This window comes from Pelophylax lessonae, assembly GCF_965119305.1.
Source record: "Pelophylax lessonae genome assembly, chromosome: 5".
Taxonomy (NCBI): Eukaryota; Metazoa; Chordata; class Amphibia; order Anura; family Ranidae; genus Pelophylax; species Pelophylax lessonae.
In genome coordinates, this window is record NC_138772.1 from 416,457,402 (window position 1) to 416,471,176 (window position 13,775).

Sequence of the window (13,775 nt, forward strand, 5' to 3'; positions counted from 1 at the left end):
AATACATCTCTGGGAACTTCCTGAGGGAGAAAGGAAGGCTTGGGAATACGGTGTATTCTGTCGATTGTGAGGTCTGCGTTGGTGAGTTCAGGGACCGCCTTGTGAAACAAATCTCTGACAAACGTGGGGAGTTGGTTAGGCTGAACGGATTCAGGTATACCCCTGATTTTAAGGTTGTTGCGTCTCGATCGATCCTCGAGGTCAGCTAATTTAGCTTGAATGCGGTGTATCTCGTCTTGTTGTGAAGTGTGAGAGTCTACTAATACGTTGTAGGAGGCTGTAAATTCTCCCATTTTGTTCTCTACAGAATGCACTCTGTCTCCAATGCCATGGAGCTCTTTCTGACAATAAGCAATGGATGCTGCAATGTTGGCTTGCATGGAAGTGTGCATAATAGAGAGCATCTCTTTAAGTGTGGTGTCAGACACCGGTTGGCCCGTGGTGCTAATTGAGGCAAAGGGGTCTGGTGGGGGAACATAGGCCCAAGGTGTGGGTGTAGGGTTGCTGTGGCTGCTCACCTCCATTCCTGGGTGGTCTGTGGACGAGCTGTTGTCCTCCCATCTGGGCTTGGACTTGGCAGGGCTCTGTGTGGATGGAGTCTCTGGGGATGAATCAGTGGACCGTGCGGAGCGCATCTGAGGCGGTTGATCCGACTGACTGAGCGCCGGGAAGGATGCCGTGACGTCAGACTGTGCGACCGTCACTAGAGGGCGGACTCTTTGAGGCAGTGGAAGGGCTCCGGCGCCATTTTGCTGTGTACCAGCGGCGACCGGCCCAAAGAAATCGGACATCTTACGGACTGCAGCGGCTCCGGTTTTCCTCCTCGTCATGCCAGGGATGTACCCGACTTGTTCCCACGTCCAGAGCCGGGTCTTGCAGGCGCGGACAATCAATGTGGTAGGCTGTAGAGGTTAGATTCCGCCAGGTGAGCCCGAAGCTTCCACGCTATGCGGCCATCTCACACGGCGGTCGCCACGCCCCCCCAATAATGTTTATTTTAAATTAATTTTTAGAACAATGTATAAGGTTGTTTCTGTATTAACATTTCAATAGACAATTAACAGACAAGCAATAATGGAAATTGTGACCAAACGAAAGACTGATCAATGACTTGACTAAGCAATGATAGTTAACTTCAGGTGACAGAACTCCTTCTGCTCCTTTGTATATCGGTATTAATACGATGGAGTATCTCCCACATTGTCCGGTTCTATGTCTGAGTCTTTCTATGGCTTTATCTCTTGTCAAATGGCTAAGTCTATTGTCCCATTAGGCTTTCCATACCAGATCCTTTTTAGACGCTAACATAGAGTCCCTTCGTCACTTCCGGTCATCTGACCGGAAGTCGACGAGAGCGGCGTACACAGGAACATCCTCCCGCATGTCCGGTTCGGACATTTGGCGGGCGGATGTGGGGGGCAGGAGACGCGAGGGGGGAGGGTTTGGCGCCTTTTTCCCACACATTTAAATGCCACTATGATAGGAGGCAAATTTAGGTCGGCTTGCTGAGTCGAAACAAAGCTGTAAGGACCAGCTCTGTAATAGCTATACTAAACACTATCTGTGAAAATGGTAAGCCACTGTCACGCCGAGCGCTCCGGGTCCTGCGGCTTCCCCGGAGCACTCGTGGCGTGCTGCGGGCAGCGGCGCTCCGGTCATCATCCCCGACCATGAGCGCCGTCCCCCCGCATGTGACAGGGATGCAGTCCGCGCGGCGGGACGTTCCCGTCCGTGGACTCAACACACTAACCTGCCGGGTCCCATCCTGTCTTCCTCCCGGCGCTGCACTAGTGTCTTCATCGGCCGCCAGTCCGGACCCTGACAGCCAAATCTCTTGTATGTTTTCCTTTCTCTATCTTTGCACTTTTTTAATTGCATTCCTCGGACATTTATTGATCCTTAAATACTAATTTTCATTCGCAGATGGCTCCCATTGTTTAAAACACTATTGGATGCATAGCTGTTTGTGATATATTCCCATGCCCTTTAAACCTGAGAATCCTTTAATTTTTTCAGGATTCTGTTGGTGCCTCCATGAGTTTTCTTATGTACACTCTCACATTTTCTAATATTATGCACATCCATATGTGAATGGAAGTAGACCACTCCCCTTCATATCGAGATATACAACTATACTAAGCCTATGTCAATCAGCGTTTTTTTTGTGGTAAGTCTTATTCATAACACAGAACTATTCACTTTTTATAAACACTCTCCTATGAGAGTGTCTGACTTTTTAGTATGTCCCCTCGGGATAGCCACCTCTTATCTGATACACCATTTTGGTTTGCTTGCTATGCTCCTTTTCATCACTACTCACAGGATCTAAAAACTATAAACAATTCTGTTCTCTCTTTCTACTTTTTATTGTTAATTTTACCCACTAAGATGTCTCTTCTTGGCATATTTTATTTTCTGTGAAACAATACAGGCATAGCTGACTATTACCTCTTTGCTGACATTAATCTGCACAAATATACATATATCGCTCAATGTGATTTAATCTACCAGGATTAAAGTCTAAGGGTAAGCCATTTCTAATTGAGCTCTGTTTTTTATAAAGCTAAGTGAATGTGACTTTTATTCCATCTTTTCTTTATATTTGATAGTTGAGGAATAAGGACTGGCCATTACTTAGCATCTACTCTCCCTCCTCCTTCTCTTTTTGGCGGGTATACCTCTTGGGAGTTTCTCCTCGAGGTTGCTTTTCCAATATATGCCCCCCCTGCAGGTCATCTGATAAACTATTCCTTATAAGTCTGCCTATAGTATTACATTTGTCCCTTGCTTTAGCTATCTCCCCTATTCTTTCTAATCTTTTCTTCTCTCTAATGGGTCTAGGTTGATCATAGACTACATATAATAACATTCCTATACTTTACAAAATATAGTTGTATACTGGATGTCATTAACCAATTTTTCTGTTTTTGGAATAAAAATATAATAATATGGTAAACGTAGATAAGCTATGCTAATAGAGGTTAAAATAACCTTCACTTGACTGATTGACTGATCCATTTGTGAAAAAATTCTTTGCCTCTCCTTGATTTTCAAGAGTTAAATCCGAGTATATTTAGACCAAATAACAAGTATTTTTGGTACTTTAATCAATACGTTTATTGTGTTCTAATCTTTATACTGTATGTTCTGTAGATTAGTTATATATATTAAGAATATTTTGAAACAGCTGGAGCCTGAGGAAGCACTCATAGCGAAACGCGTAGTTCCAGCAACTCTTCGCCTTTTCATACAGTCCTATCTACTTTGGGCTCATTTAAATATAAGAATTTGCTTCTCTTCACAATATATGTATATAAAACTGCAATACTATGTATGTTTGTTTGTTTTTAAAATATGTTGAATAAAACTTTTTCTATCAACTTTAAAAAAAAAAAAAAAGGTCGGCTTGCTGAGTTGAAACAAAGCTGTAAGGACCATCTCTGTAATAGCTATACTAAACACTATTTGTGAAAAGGATGGCTCCCATTGTTTAAAACACTATTGGATGCATAGCTGTTTGTGATATATTCCCATGCCCTTTTAACCTGAGAATCCTTTAATTTCTTCAGGATTCTGTTGGTGCCTCCATGAGTTTTTCTTATGTACACTCTCACATTTTCTAATATTATGCACATCCATATGTGAATGGAAGTAGACCACTCCCCTTCATATTGAGATATACAACTATACTAAGCCTATGTCAATCAGCGTTTTTTTTGTGGCATAGCTGACCATTACCTCTTTGCTGACATTAATCTGCACAAATATACATATATCGCTCAATGTGATTTAATCTACCAGGATTAAAGTCTAAGGATTATCTATATATATTAAGAATATTTTGAAACAGCTGGAGCCTGAGGAAGCACTCATAGCGAAACGCGTAGTTCCAGCAACTCTTCGCTTTTTCATACAGTCCTATCTACTTTGGGCTCATTTAAATATAAGCATTTGCTTCTCTTCACAATATATGTATATAAAACTGCAATACTATGTATGTTTGTTTGTTTTTAATTATGTTGAATAAAACTTTTTCTATCAACTTTTAAATAAGTATTCAACTCAGTGAAATTATTTGCATGAGTGGCACATTTAAATCCCCTTTGGTTCTACCTCTGCCCTATTGGACAGTGTTAGAAACCCCCCCTCTCTATATACAATTTGTAAACATAATTATGCTATGTAACATAATTTTACCCTTACATGAGCAACATTTGGAATATCGGCAATATCAGGCCAGTTCCGGGGTCGATACAGATATATTGGCAAAGGTCAATATCGGCCCTCAATATATCGGCCTTGCCGATAATCGGTCGATCCCTAGTTGACAACCTGTGGCATACCCACGCAGAGATTGATGCGGGACAGGGAGCTGTGGGTCTTAGAAAAACAGGAAAGTTGACAAATGATAGGGTTCCGGAGACGCCAAAGGTCCAGCCAGCCCACCTCTGCTAAGAAGTGGTTAAAAATGGTAGTTTTACCTGGGGCAAAGGAGGAGGGAGGGGGGTGTCTGTCCATGTATGGATCAAGTATACAATTGAAGTCTCCCATGTGTAGCACTGGGAGGTCAGGCTTGCCAGCTACAAACGCCAATAGCAACTGTAAAACTTCTCTAGAGAACGGTGGAGATATATATACATATGTTAGAATCCGGGTTAGAGTATGCAATTTACAGTGCAGGAAAACATAACGACCACAAGGGTCCACCATAGAGTCCAGTTCCTGGTATGCAATGGACCTGTGTACCAGGATGCTTACCCCACGGGAGTAGACAGAATAAGTAGAGTGATAGGCCACCCAGATCCAGGAGTATTGCAAATAGGTTGTCGTGTCTCCTGTCAGGTGGGTCTCCTGAAGGCCGACAACTGCCGGGTGAAATTTTCTGAGACTGAAGGCAATCATAGTACATTTTAAAGGGTCACTCATAGAGATCGACCGATTATCAGCAACACCGATATATCGGTGGCCGATATGCACTTTCCCCGATATATCGGAATCGGCCTTTTGATTTACCGATATTGAAGTGACGTCATTGTGTATGTTGCGCCACGCGCCTCCGCGCACTGGGCATCTTCTGCGGTGCTGCAGTCAGTGCAAAACTGCTAGAAAAAAAGTTAGACAGTGGATTGGAGTCAATGGACTACTGCTGCAGTAGTGTGCCACTCACTGCTGCAATAATTTTAAATCAGTAGTGCAGTGAGTGCCCTACTGCAGCGGTAGTCCACTGACTCCAGTCCAATCCACTGTGTAGCTGTTGCCTAGCTTTTTTTTTTCTAGCAGTTTTGCACTGACTGCAGTAGTTGCAGTGAGTGCCATACTGCAGAGGTAGTCCACTGACTCCAGTCCAATCCACTGTGTAGCTGTTGTGTTGCCTAGCTTCTTTTTCTAGCAGTTTTGCACTGACTGCAGTAGTTGCAGTGAGTGCCATACTGCAGAGGTAGTCCACTGACTCCTGTCCAATCCACTGTGTAGCTGTTGTGTTGCCTAGCTTTTTTCTAGCAGTTTTGCACTGACTACACTGCAGTAGTGAATTAAAATTATTGCAGTGAGTGAGTGCACTACTGCAGCAGTTTATTATGCATTAATGCACATTCAGATGATGTGAAACTAAATGTCCCAGCAGTTTTTCTGTCAGTTATCATGCAGTTAAGGTGTGAAGAACGAGCCCTTAATGTTAAAAATGTTAATAAATAGGGGGGGGGGGGGGGGGGTCGCGGCGAAAGCCGGCAGATATCGCTGCTTAAACAGAGAGCTCCTGAGAGATCCTGGCTCCACACATATCTACTCCCTCTCACAGCGCCCTCCGAGCCACCCCACCTACCGGTATGGACGTCGGAGCACCCCGCCCTCCTGATGGCACAACGGATGAGGCGAACCGAGGCTGCCTCTGTGAAGAAACTGTCCAACTTTTTCCCTGCTGCAACCACCGGGCTCCGCCAAAATGGCGGTGGAGACACAGGCGACGGCCACACACGCCACCCTCTAGCGGCCAGCTCGCCGGAGCTCCGGATCCTCATCTACCCGCGCAGCTGCACGCTATGTCCGCAGCACAGAGGGACACTACACACAGATCGGGGGAGTCCTCTCCACCTACTCCCTCTTCTCAGCCCTGCTAAGTCCAGGCCCAGGATGGAAACCAGGCACCCTGCACAGTCTGCATTGTCCATGGAGGTTAGTTTAGACCAGAATTCTCCACTTTCTTACCCACCTGTTCTCCTCCTTTCAAACGACTGGGCAGCCTGTCTCAGACACCACAATTAAAGACATGCTGACTTTGCTACACACCTCCCTCCAGGCCAACATTACTGCCGCCATGACACACTGCCAGAGAGACATAACGGACTTGGGAGAAAGGGTCCACACTGTGGAAAACAAGATGAGTGAATTCACTACCTCATATAATGCCCTGGTCGACTCGCATGCACTTTATCAGGAAGACTTGCACCGCGTACAAACCAAACTGGCTGACCTGGAGGACAGGTCACGGCGCAATAATTTGAAAATTAGAGGGATCCCCGAATCTGTGACCCCCAACCAAATACCTCACTTTGTCCGCGATCTCTTTAAAAAAGCTGTTCTTGACCTGTCTTCCTCTGACCTCACTATTGACAGGATCCACCGCATCCCCAAACCTTCCTTCCTTCCACAAGAAATTCCATGCGATGTCCTTATGAGCATACACTTCTTCCAGGCTAAGGAAAGGATCCTGGAAGCCTTTCGTCACAAAGACCACCTCCCAGACCATGCCTCATCGTTACAAGTTTTGCCCGACTACTCGCAACACACGCTCCAATTACAGAGAAATTTAAATTCCTTTACACAGGCCTTGAGAAACAATCACATAATCTACAAATAGAAATACCCCGCCAAGCTGTGTATCACTCACCAAGGCTCCACTTCTTATGCCTCTACCCTGGATGAAGGCCTCCACCTCCTCCGACAATGGGGGATCGTGCCAGACCCCCCACCGAACCCTCAAGCTCACAGAAACCCCACTCCTCAACACGTCCAACCGGATTGGCAAATCGTCTCCAGGAGGTCCAAAACCTCACATAACCAATCCTAGAGGATGCTCCCATTCACTTACCGGGATCTCCAGGCCTCTCTCAGGTACCAGAGTACCATTCATCGTACTCTGTCTCCCACAGGCTTTGCAGCCTCAGCTCTTCTGGTCCTTTTGGACCCCTTTTTATGTACTTTGGTTGTTGTTCTACCATACTGCTGGTTCTCTCTGTTTGTTTTTTTATATAACACCTTTTTTGCAGTATATTCTCCTCGAATCCTCAGGACACAGTACCAGCTCATCTGCAACCTCATTGCACCTTCACTTTTTTCACCGACACAGGTTGGATCACATATCCACAAGACTGCTCTATAGTTCCATTTTGCTAGAAGGACTATGTAAGTGTCTCTTTCCTTGTCTCCTTACGCCCGAACGGTTCACATCTCTACTACCCAACCCGTACCCTGAGCTGCTCCACCCTTGCCTAAAGCAACCCTATAGGGTACCTAGCTCACCTTGTACCACCCACCTTACCTAAATGCCCTTACAGTGTTTATCCCTTAATGTTAAGGGGCTGAACCACCCCGCCAAAAGGTTCTCTTTGTGGTCCGGAGCTATTCGCTCCAAAGTGGATATAGTCGCTGTTCAGGAAACACACTTCCATGTTGACAGGACACCCGCCTGTCACCATGCGAAGTATCCGCATGTTTTCTTATCATCGACTTCTGCTAAGAAAAGAGGTGTCATGCTGGCTATTGCTGACTCTTTCACCGCCTCTCAAGTGGTGACAGACACAGAAGGAAGATATGTAATTCTAGTCTGTCTTCTCGATAACTGTCCTTATACCATTGTCAATGTATATGCTCCCAATATGCATCAATTGTGATTTTTGAGAAAACTTTGGATTCGGATTAACAAACTGAAACAGGGGAGATTGATTGTATGTGGAGACTTCAACCTGGTGGTGGACCACTCCCTGGACTCCTCTTCTAAGCGACTATCTCGCCTGCCTACCCTGGCCTCGTTAATCAAGACAGAGTAGGTTCATGATGTGTGGCGCTACCACCACGTTGAAGAAAGGGACTATACCTACTTCTCCCCATGCCACGGTTCCTACTCGAGGATAGGTTTGTTTTTAGTGGATCTACCAACTCTTCAAGCTGTTACTGACACAGCAATCTCCCCCATAACGTGGTCAGACCACGCTGCTATCCACATGACCCTTGACACTGGCCCCTGCACTCCCGTAACGTATATTTGGCGTTGCAATAACTCTCTCCTGACAGATCCGGAGTCTCCTCCATTACAGCTCATCTGAAAGAATTATTCGTGCTTAACGACACTCCAGACATCTCTCCAACTTCACTGTGGCTGACCCACAAGGCTTACGTTAGAGGCCTTCTGATTCAGCTAGGTACCAGATTAAAAAAAAAGGTTCACATCTAGGTTAACGGGGCTACTGTCAGAAATACAGATCCTAGATACACAACACAAGAAATCACCCTCTCCTACCCTCCTATCCAAATTGACATCACTAACACTCGACTTTCATAGACTTCTTTGGGAAAAACACGACAAACTACTGGCTCGCCTCCGTCTTAGGTACTACACGTCACATAACAAAGCGGGGAAATTTCTCGCCTCCAGACTAAAAGCCCATAGGATCAAAACCAAGATCGACTCCCTAACCCATCCACATACTGGTGCATCCCTGCGACACCCTCAGGCTATCGCAGATGCCTTCACAGATTATTATGGTTCACTGTACAACTTAAACTCAGATACCTCCACTCCACAACCTACAGAGTTTGACATCCATGACTTTCTTAAGCACCTCAAAATCCCCACGCTCACCCCCACAGCTGCTGCATTGCTTAATGCCCCATTTTCCCAGCAAGAAATTTTACGCACCATTGAATCACTTCCTCTTAACAAGTCCCCTGGTCCAGATGGACTTACTAACGAATACTATCGCTCCCTTCATGAAACACTATCCCCTCACATCCTTGCTTTGTTCTCAGACACTGTCAATTTCCAATCGTTCCCCTCGGAAATGCTACAGGCCCATATAGTTACTCTCCCCAAACCAGGTAAATCTCCCACTACTCCTGCCAACTTTCGCCCCATTTCTTTACTTAATACGGATGTTAAAATCTACGCCAAACTCCTGGCAACTCGGCTAGCGGTTCTGCCTGATCTGATAGGTCCCGATCAAATGGGGTTCGTCAAGGGAAGACAAGCCCTGGACGCGACCAGAAGGGTGATCAATCTCATGCACCAGGCGGAGCGTTCTCTAATGCCTTCTCTTCTTCTCTCTATTAATGCGGAGAAGGCATTCGACCGCGTCCACTGGGGGTATATGAGAGCAGTTCTCACTAAGTTTGGATTCTCAGGTCCAATTGCCTCAGCTATTTCCCCTTAGCCAAGGTCCTCTCCTCAGGCCTGCTTTCTAAAACGTTCTCGATCACAAACGGCACATGCCAAGGCTGCCCCTTGTCCCCCCTAATTTTTAACCTGATTATCAAACCCCTAGCCATCTCTATCCGGGAACACCCTATGGTCCAGGGATTCAGATTCTCCCATTCACACCACTCTATTACCCTATTTGCAGATGACGTGATACTTAGTCTTACCAACCCTATTAATTCCCTTCCTGCAGCCCACCACCTTCTCCAAACGTTTAGTAACATATCATATTATAAAGTAAACTTCACCAAATCCCTAATACTGAGCATGGGAGTCCACCGTCAACGATTACACACCTGCAATCTACTTTGCCTTATACATGAACGACCCAGGATGTCTCCTACCTAGGCTTGAAGCTTACATATCCCCTATCCAAACTAGTACCGTCTAACCTGAAGCCCCTCATAGCTTCTATCTCGACTGACACACAGACTATATCCCGCAATGAGCTATCTTGGGCAGGTAGAATTGCAGCCTTCAAAATGATTTGTCTGCCTAAGATACTGTATGTCTTCTGCACCCTCCCGGTCCATGTCCCCGCAAACCTACATAAAAACAATGACCAAACTGCTCCCCACGCTAGTTTGGCAGAAAAAACGAGCCAGATGTAATTACTCACATATGGCCCGACATAAATCCGTGGGTGGCCTTGGCCTTCCGGACTTGCAAGATTATTGCACGGCAGCTCAGCTAGATCCGATCAAACAGTGGTCCTCTCAATCCTCCTCCCCACCTTGGGTGACAATAGAATCCTGGAAAATAAGAAAAGTATTTCTGCGCTAATAATTTATAAAATATGTGAGGAAGTAAGTGAAATTGATAAATAAAAAAGCAGCTAGCACAAGATCCACATACAGTGATCAAAAGGTACAAATATTCACAAAAAGTGCAGCACTAAGCATAAAATTGATAATAAATACAGTAACAAAAAAGAAACAAAAGTTCATTCAAATGACATTGTGAAAAACCATATAGAAATAAGTGTAGGAGTGGCTAAAAGTCCCAAGGAAAATCCAAATTCAACAAAATTCCAAGAAGGTAATTGTGGTAACAGTCCCTCCTTCCTGTGACACCCAGGGAATATGTAGAGTGGGGACACCACAGTGCACTAGTATGGGAAGCAGCTTACCAAAAAGCCGTGGCTACTCAAATGAATGAGAAAGCCTCGCCAGGTAAAGCATATCACATAGATCTCAGGAACTCCAAGAAGCATACAGCATGTCACCTAGATCTTTAGGAACTCCAAGAAACCATAGGGAACGACGTGGAATAATGAATTCCTCCAGGAAGCTCCGTAAAGGTCAGATGGATGTATTGAAAAAGAACGTACAGAAGACCATAGTGTAATCCCATAAATGGCAATGGTGAAATTTATTTAAGAAAAACTACTCACATAAATGTAGTACAAGCAAGCACATATAGGATGGTGGCTGGAAATACAATCATGGCGTCCCGCATGTATCCAGTCAGATAGACAATGGTAGCCGCCTCAGAGAAGGGGCGTGTGGAAGTTGCGTCTGGAGTCGCCAACGTTTTGTCATCAAAAGACGTCATCTGGGCGACTCTACACATTCCCTGGGTGTCACAGGAAGGAGGGCTGTTACCACAATTACCTTCTTGGAATTTTGTTGAATTTGGATTTTCCTTGGGACTTTTACCCACTCCTACACTTATTTCTATATGATTTTTCACAAAGTCATTTGAATGAACTTTTGTTTCTTTTTTGTCACTGTATTTATTATCAATTTTATGCTTAGCGCTGCACTTTTTGACACTAGAATCCTATCTATCCAAATCCGCGGCTCTCCATATCCTGCTCTTGGCAGACCTTTGGAAACCTATACTCCTATCTACGCTCCCTATCACTACCCAAACGACACTAAAAGCATTGAGAACCCTGCTCTCATGCCCTAACTCGGACGCCCCTACCAATCCAATATTGTTCCCCTTGCAAACCCTTCAGGTTCTCCTTCCTTTCACTTCCATCTCTAAATTTATTGTGGCTGGCATTCATTCCGTGTCCCAACTTTATACACATAATGTTCTGAAAAGCTTCGGTGAGCTTCAGGCCGAGTTTGACCTGCCTTAGTCAGCTCTATACCCACACAATTCAATATCCAGTTTTCTATTAAAACATCCCCCCCCTCCAATCCTCATTCCCTCCACTGTGTGGCAATACCCGTTTTCCCCTCTCACTAAGACCAAAGGTATTTCCTTGTTCTATAACCATCTCCACAATAAAATGTCCTTCAGCAAAACCACTCATATGGCCAAATGGGTAGAGGATCTGCAGAACTCCTTCTCCGACACCCAATGGCAGGCTGCTATACGCAGTACTTACAGGGCCTCCAGATGCGTGACACACTGGGAACAATACCAGAAAATTCTCACTAGATGGTACCTAACACCATACTGCTTGTCCAAATTCTACAAACAATCGGATCCCTTATGCTGGCGAGGCTGTGGCCACATCGGCACTATATATCACATTTTCTGGACCTGTATCCTGAGACCCGCCAATCTGGCCATGGCTCTCCTTTCCTTAGGTATCGATGATATTCCCCATGACATGCGAATAGTATACACCCATGTCCTGATTGCAGCTAGGTCCACTATAGCTAGACATTGGAAACAATCTGACCCTCCTTCCCACCTGGAAGTCATCCGTTTGGTAAATTCTCACTTCTCCATGGAGAAAGCACATGCCTTTTCTATGTCCCAGGGGGCCCAGTTTACCCTACGCTGGTCCCCCTAGACAGATAGTAAATATTACACTTCCGTCCTTTGAATAATGTTAACTTTACCCCAAATTCCTTTTGCACTCCACTTACAATGACTTGATAAGTGCTCTTATTATACTTTGCTACTATTATGCAATGTGCAGCTCTTCATTCGAGGTTACAGTACTGTATGATCTGATTAGCACTGCTATATATAAAAGTTTCTTCTGACACGAAACTCTGTATTGTTCAATGTTCCAGCTGTTATTTGTTTTACCGCATTGACTGTTAAACTCTTTTGTAAAAATTCAATAAAAATCAAACGTTAAAAAAAAAAAAAAAAAAATGTTAATAAATAAAGTTTTACATGTTCAGTAACAGATTTGTGTCGAAATTTGTGTTTATTTTGCAAAATTTTAAAAGTGCAAAAATATCGACTGATACCGACATGCGATCGCCAAAATATCGGTATCGGCAATGAAAAACCTATATCAGTCAATCACTAGTCACTCACCCCCCGGACATTCCAGGAGATCAATGCTGTGGTCATCATGGTAGTAGCCAATCGCCATTGATAAAAAAGAGGTTGTCTGACATGGGCCAGCCAGAGGCAAGCAACAGCAGCAGATATTGTAATGGGAAGAGTTCAATAGGAGGTGAGAGATGGATCACCATTGAGCCGTAGGTGAGCCAGAAGAACAGGTTGCGCAACTGCGCATCAGGTAAAAGTAACAGACGATGTAGTAGTGTAAAAAGCTTGGTGGCAAGTAACTGCTGTGCGCCATATCGCGGCCCCTTCCAAACCAGAGGGGACAGCTGACAATAACATATAGGAAAGTTGCCAACTGGGCAAATAGAACAGATTTGGATAAGCAGTGACCAAAGGCACTTCGTGCTAAGCTGGCGTAATGATAGCCAAGCAGGAGGTGGTGTCCAGGGCACTAGGGTGACTAAGAAAAAGTCAGGTAGGTTGCGTGCACTGAGCGTAGATCAGGAGTAGTGTTCCTCTCTAAGGAGCAAGTGTCCCAGCCGTTCAGTAACTGATAAATGAGAAGAGCACCAGAGACTTGGGCAGGAAGGATCAGTTCCGACCATCATCAGGCCGCCTGCATTGAAACGCTTGTTCATGCATATCCAGCCAATCAGCTACATCTGTGGCCGTTTCAAAGAAATGGGTTTGGCCCCCTGCCGTGACCCACAGTCGGGCTGGGTACAGCATAGCATACTTAAGCTGGATCCGTTGAAACCATTTTTTTAACATCAACATATTTAGACCTCTTACGTTGCACCTCCACAGAGAAGTCGGGAAAAAGGATATCTTGTTGCCACTGTAGGGTATGGACCCCCTTTCCATCGCCAGGCGCTCAGCTCCATTTTTAAATGGCCGCTGGTGGCAAGGGCTTTTGAACATGCATACTTGTCAAGCCGACTATAAACGGGGGGGGGGGCGTGGCCGCGGCGCAGGAGATGGCTGCATGCTAACTCAGCTCCGCCGAGCCACCCGGGACAATCAGCCTTCAGAGAGAGCTCGGGACCCGCACGACTCCGCAAATCACCCCCGCAGCTTCCGCTTACATCCGCCGACA